Source organism: Pteropus vampyrus, unplaced genomic scaffold (assembly GCF_000151845.1).
Source record: "Pteropus vampyrus isolate Shadow unplaced genomic scaffold, Pvam_2.0 Scaffold31, whole genome shotgun sequence".
Lineage (NCBI taxonomy): Eukaryota > Metazoa > Chordata > Mammalia > Chiroptera > Pteropodidae > Pteropus > Pteropus vampyrus.
The window spans coordinates 2,719,772-2,726,828 of NW_011888812.1; the positions used below are offsets into that span (position 1 = coordinate 2,719,772).

The window sequence follows — 7,057 nt, forward strand, 5'->3', positions numbered from 1 at the left end:
TTTAAGTATTGTCATTATCATTGGATGGGGGGCTTATTTGTAATAAGACGGTAGTTAAAGTGATGGTGTAGTTGGTTTGGGGATGGCGATTCTCTGTAAATTGGTTTTATAAGCCCCTGCTCTGGCTTCTCTGGTTGTTTGAACATCACAGTACTCTACTGAGGGGTTTCTTTCTTAAGCACTCTGTTAACCAGTAGACTTGCGCAGATTGTTTTGCTTACTTACTCGGTTCAAGTGAGATCAGAGATCTAAAGGATTCACATAGTCCGGGGAGAGGTTTTCTTAACTTAGACACCCTAGGCAGCTCTGAATTTCTGTAAAAGAGGAGTTTAGGAGCTCTGTTTGGATTATAAAGGGTAGCTAAGGACTTAGCCAGAAGCTGAGTTTGTAGAGCAAGCTCTGTGTTTGGGTTTTGGGTGATTTGAGAAGGAGAAGCTTGTTAAAAATGCAGATGCCTAGGTCCTGTTCCCAAGAGAGTCTAATTTAGAAAGACTTTGCTGGCCTCTAGTGATCTGTGTTTTTACACTACCCTAGGAGATTCTGATAAAGTTCATCTGTGGATGATCCTTGGAGACAAATGGTTTTAGTTTGCATGTAGTACATTTACAATATAAAATTAATTTTATAGGAGAGCACAGAAGTGCACAGGTTAGGCATTTTTTTTTTTTTGATAGTTTAAATTTCTTGCTTCCTGCCAGTAATGAGAAGATCTGTATATTGACATAAACCTACTTAGCCAATGAATGTGATTTTGGTTATATCAATCTCTTAAATTAGCCTTTTTACCTTTTTCATTATTTTCATATTCTTTTCTTTAAACATTTTTCAAGTTATGTTTTTAATGCTTTTTTAAATCAGATTTGTTACTTTAGTTTAAAATATTGCTTAAAAACATCTCACTAGTATGATTTTTCCAGAAATCAAATAACAGGTAGTCTTGCATTTGTGTATAAAAGGTTACTGAGGCCTGAATCAAGTCTCAGTGGACTTGAATGAGCAGGTCAAGACCTTCCCAAGTGTAAAATCATGTGAAAAGCCTCGGCTGAAAAGCAACCCTGGCTTCAATGATCTATTCCAGTCACCGAAAACACCACCGAGGCTTCACAATCTTCAAAATGCACCGTCTGGGTCATTTGAAAGGAAAAAAATAAATAAAATAGTTTGTGCCAAGGTGAATTTTAGTTTGGGCCTAATTTGTATTACACTTCAGGAATGTGAGCAGAAGGCAAATATTTACATCAGATGGGAAATGTGACATTTTAAATAGGCAAGTTGCTTGTTTGATTTTGGCAACTGAGAGGTTTACTGATTAGATTCTGTTGTTATTGTTTAAGCAACAGATTTGCCTAGGGCAACAAGGGAGTGAGTTGGGCATTGTTTTTCTACCATTGACTTCATTTGCTCACCTTATTTGCTTTCATAAATATTCTCCAAAATTCAGGAGCATGATTCTTTTCCAATATTTGATTTTTCATTTTGGCTGCCCACGTGGACCCAGTTTTTCAGAGGAACCAACTCAGTGCGGTGGTATCGAGCAGTTGTCTGAGGCTAATATTTGCCACAAATTTGGGGCTTTGTGTTTATTTGACATCAAGTTAACCACTTTTTCCTCCTTTGAATTTGATATAAGTTAATTAACCTGACTGTTATCCAGCAAAATTATTATTTGGAATAGATATTAGTTGTTATACTGAGGCCATCAGAGTAGGAAGAATCTTTTGGTCATATTTATTTATTTTTCCCCTCAGTTGGCTCAGCCTGTTCTCTGGCTGAGTACAGTTGCCTGAAGAGACTTTTTGAGGTCTCCAGTTCTCAGAAGTATAGTCTTAGACAAGTCTCTTGGCCAGTATGTGTAATTACCCTGTGGTTGATTGCGTTGAGTGAGAATGGGCAGCTGATTCCTGCTCAGAGATTGGCAGCCTTATTTGATTTTCATTTTGAAGTTCTTCAGTGCTCCCAATTCTAATGAAGGTATTGGTTACCATTTTCTTTTTTAAATAATTATTTCCAAAATTGAAGAAGACACAAAAATCTGGAAAGATATTTCATGTTCATGGACTGGAAGAATCAACATAATTAAAATGGCCATATCACCCAAAGCAATATATAGGTTTAATACAATCCCTATCGAAATCCCAGTGGCATTTCTCAAAGAAACAAAACAAAAAATCATCAAATTTGTATAGAACCATAAAATACTCCTAATAGCCAAAGCAATCCTGAGAAAAAAGAACAAGTATCACACTCCCTGACTTCTAATTATACTACAAAGCTACAATTTCAAAACTATATGGTATTGGCAGAAAGACAGACACAAGACCAATAGACCAGAACTGAAAGCTCAGAAATAAACTCGCATTTAGGTAAGCAACTAAGTTTCAATAAAGGAGCTAAAAATATACAATGGAGAAAGGAAAGCCTCTTCAAAAAATGGTGCTGGGAAAATTGGAAAGCCATATGCAAAAGAATGAAACTAGACTGCTACTTGACACTTACACAAAAATTAACTCAAAAACAAATCAAAGACCTGAAATAATTAAATACATAGAAGAAAACATAAACTTATGGACCTTGGCCTTAGAGAGGATTTTATGAATTTGACCCCAAAGTCAAGGGAAGTAAAAGCAAAAATAAATGAATGGGATTATATCAAACTAAAAAGCTTTTGCACAGCAAAAGACACCATCAACAAAACAAAAGACAACCAATTGAATGGAAAAAGATATTTGCATATGATACCTCCGGGGTATTATTCAAAATATATAAAGAATGAATATAACTCAACAAAGAGCAACAAACAATCCAACTAAAAAGTGGGCAGAGGACCTTAACACTTTCCCAAGAAGACATACAAATGGCTAACAGATATATGAAAAGATGCTCAACTTCACTAGCTATAAGGGAAATGTAAATCAAAACCACAGTGAGGTACTACCTCACACCTGTTAGAATGGCTTTCATCAACAAGACTAGAAATAACAAGTGTCAGAGAGGATCTGGAGAAAAAGGAACCCTCATGCACTGCGGTGAGAATGTAAATTGGTACAGCCACTATGGAGGTTCCTCATATGACCCTGCAATCCCTCTTCTGGGTATCTACCCCCCAAATCTGAAAATGTTTATTCATAAAGATATATGCTCCCCAATATTCATTGCAGCATTATTCATAGTGGCTAAGACATGGAAACAACCGAAGTGCCCTTCAGTAGATAAAGATGTGGTACATATACACAATGGAATATTACCCAGCCATAAGAAAAGATGAAATACTGCCATTTTTGATAACATAGCTGGATCTTTAGAGCATCATGCTGAGCAAAATAAGTCTGATGGAAAAGGACAAGAATCATATGATTTAACTCTTATGTGGGATATAAAACAAAACAACAGATGAATGAACAAAACAAAACAAATAAAAACTCACTGACACAGACAACAGAATGGTGTTTACTAGAGGGGAAGAGGAATGGGCAGAGGTCAAAGAGGGTAAAGGGGGTCAAATATATGGTGATCAGCACACAATGCAATATACAGATGATATAATATTGTAGAGTTGAAACTTATTAACCAATGTCACCCCAATAAATTTAATAAAAAAAACTATTTTATTAACTTTCAGCAGCTTTATGTAGCCTGTGAATGACCTGGGACTCTTATTCAACAAATATCTAATAACTGTGATGGGTGCCTGGAATATAATGAAGAATAAAATAGATCTGATTCCTGTTCTCATGGAATTCATAGTTTATTGGAAGAATCAAACATTAACCAGATGATCACAAAAACATGTTTACAAATTGTTCTAGACTTCATGAGAACATACATATGGCAGGGGAATTTAAATTTGCCTGTGGGATAAGAGAAAGCTCTTTGAGAGCTTGAGATTTAAAGGATGAATAACCTTTAACTAGATGAGGGAGGCAGAGTGAGGCTGAGTGTTGGGTAGGAGAGTATAGGAACAGCATAAGGAACAGCATGTATAAAGGTCCAGAGCTAGGAGATGGCATATTTCAGTCAACTTATAATTTAGGCATTTCATTTATTTCTCATAAAACTGTTAAAAATCATTCTTTCATTGCTCAGAAGATCACTAGAAACACTGACAGGGAAAAATCCTTGCTTCAAAATGTTCCTTTATCCCTATTTCTCCAATTTTTATATATGCAAACTTAACCAACCATCAATTAAGGTCCAGCTTGAAAACCATGTCATCCACAAGGGCAAACTTGCTTCCCAGGCCTCATGGTTACAGGAGGGAACTTACCTCCATTCCTGAGAAGAGAACGGAATCAGGAAGACAATTCTGCCCTGTTACAGTTCCTCTGCCTATTTCTCCTGAGGGAAAAAGGAAGATTTTATCTAATTGGAGAGACTGGGAAAAGAAAGTATGTGTTTATGAATCAGCCCCTTTATTTCTTCTTTTGAGTTCATGCTGTTGGGAAGGTACACGTCCTCTCTTTTGTGTTTGTGCCACTTTTCTTATGATGGACACACTTTAGATGAGGCCCAGGCCTGCCTTATGCACTAGTTTTTAACATTTGAGACACATTAGACTCGCTTCAGGAGCTTTAAAAAAAAACACCAATACCTAGCGATTCTTTTTCAGTGGTCTGATGTGTGTCTGGGCATCAGCAATTTTTAAAGTTCCCAGGTAGATTTTAATGTGCAGTCAAGTCTCAGAACTATCTCTAGACAGAAGTCTGAAGATAGTACACTCCATGTCTCTACTCTAAGGGCTCCACGGATGTAATTCTCTTTATACCTGACTGGGTGTGTGTTAGCTATGTAGAATTTCAGGTGGGATAGCCCAAGATCTAGACTTGGAAGGAAAGCTTGACAAATAAGAAGCCCAATTGTGTTGCTGACAAGCTCCATTTTTAAATTCAGCTCCATCAGTTATAAAGTTTATATTTTGATCCCCATCTTTCTGACTCCTGTGTTTATTTTTCTTTTATTTCTGTACTTGGAGGTAGAGGGATCTGATTTATGATTGTTGTCAGATGCCAACCTCATCTATGAAGTAAGTCTTCCCTGATCTTCTCCACATTCTCTTTGGATAGCAGTTATCTTTATTCTTTTGTATTTCCACTTTTATTTATCCTGAAGTTTTTTTTTTTCTCAAAGTAGGTTTTAGTTATGTGTCTCTTGAAAATGGCATATCGTTTATACATATGCATTTATATACATATACATATGTATACATATATATTCTAAAACGTTGTCTTTAAATTGGAATATTTAGTCCATTTACATTTAATGTAGTTTCTGATATATTTGTCGTTAAACCTATTATCTTACTATTTTGTTTTCTACCTGTCCTGCCAGTTTTATGTTCTTTTATTCTTGCCTATTTTGAATTTATCAAGTGTTATTGTATCCCTCTATTTTTTTGTCTGGGTAGAGATTGCTAGGATTGTTATTTTTTTCTTTCAGCATTTTAAAGATGTTGTTCTATTCTTTTCTGGTCTTAATTAAACTGAAAAGTGTTGAAAAACCAGATGTCAATTTGATTGTTGTTCCTTTGAAGACAATACGTTTTTTTCCCCTCATTTGGCTGCTTTTATGATTTTTTCGTGTGTGGTGTTTTTCAGTAATTCCACTGTGCCTTGGTATTCTTTTATTTGTATTTATTTTGTTTGGGGCTTGTAGAGGTTCTGGTGTTGGGGAATTCTCAGCTGTTATCTCTTCACATATTACCTGTGCATTTTCTATCCTTTTTTATTTCCTTTCTTGCTTCAGTTGGAGTGTCTTCTACCAGCTGTATTCTATTCCAATAATCCTTTCTTGAATTGTATCCAGTCTGCTGATAAAGCACTCAATATTTTAGTTATTACAGTTCTTAAAAGAGATTTTGAATATCTATTTTTATAGATTTTAGTTCTGCTGAAATTCTCCATTTTTGGAATGTATTTTTGAAACATATGAATCAGTTATTTTAAAGTTCATGTCTCATTCTAGTACCTGAGATGTCCTGTGGGTCCATTTATATTATTAATTTCTCCTTTCGATCTAATGTCTTTGTATATTTGGAAGTTTTTGTTTGAATGCTGAACATTGTATATAAAAATTTATGTAGGCCATGGATGATGTTATGTTCTTATAGAGAAGCATTTCTTCAACATTTTACTAGCAGTTAGAGTAGGAATAGATCACCTTAATCCAATCTGGGATTGAGCTGATTTGGGACGAGGTTTTAGGCTTTATGAGGACTGCTTGTTTCTGGAGGATAGCCCTTCAAGGTAAATCATAGCCCTTCCTTCTTGAAGGCCTTTGATTCTAATTTTTATCTTCACTGCTCTGTGAATCTGTTGGTTGTTCTGCTAAGCTTCTCAGCTTCTTAACTTCTTTTTTCATAGTTTCTCAGCTTCTCAGCCTCTGCTTACAAATTGGTAAATGCCATGATTTGAAAAGCGACTTAGATTCTTATACTCACTTCTCAGTAATTTCCTTCTCTTTGGAATCTTGGCCTCTCAAGTCCTGGGCTGCTCCGGAAATAAAGTCCCTAGTGTCTTTAAATAGTTGAATTTTGTAATTTATCCAGCTTTTCTAGTGTTTTTGGTGGAAGGGTTGGGCTGATATTAGCTAGACCAGCAGACCCCTGCAGGCGTGGTCTGGGAACTCCTTGGGAAACCCCAAGGTCTATAAGTCAAATATGTTGGTGTTTGTACTAGTGTTACCAAAGCAATGATGGGTAAAGATGCTGGTAACTTAGTGTGAATCAAGGGAGTGGCATCAAACTATGCCAGTAGTCCTTGTAATCTTCATTATCATGAATTTGTAGTTTAAATACTAGTTTCCTTTGAAAATGTCCTTGAAGTGGCAAAAATTCCTAATTTTATTAAATTGTGATCCTTGAGTACACCTCTTTTTAATGTTTTGTGTGCTGAAATAGGAAGTATATATTAAGCACTTCTACTGCATACTGAAATACAATGGTTGTCTCATGGAAAAACACGTGTGGTTGAGTGGTGTGCTGAACTAGTTTCTTTCTTTCTTTCTTTCTTTCTTTCTTTCTTTCTTTCTTTCTTTCTTTCTTTCTTTCTTTCTTTCTTTCTTT

The 7,057-nt window shown here is 35.7% G+C and overlaps 1 protein-coding gene across 2 annotated transcripts in view; it reads left to right on the top strand.

Moving 5' to 3' along the window:
• The window catches only part of CUNH11orf74 (chromosome unknown C11orf74 homolog), a 61,195-nt gene that overhangs the window by 43,487 nt on the left and 10,651 nt on the right, over nt 1–7,057 (top strand). The gene's annotated exons all lie outside the window — the stretch shown is intronic.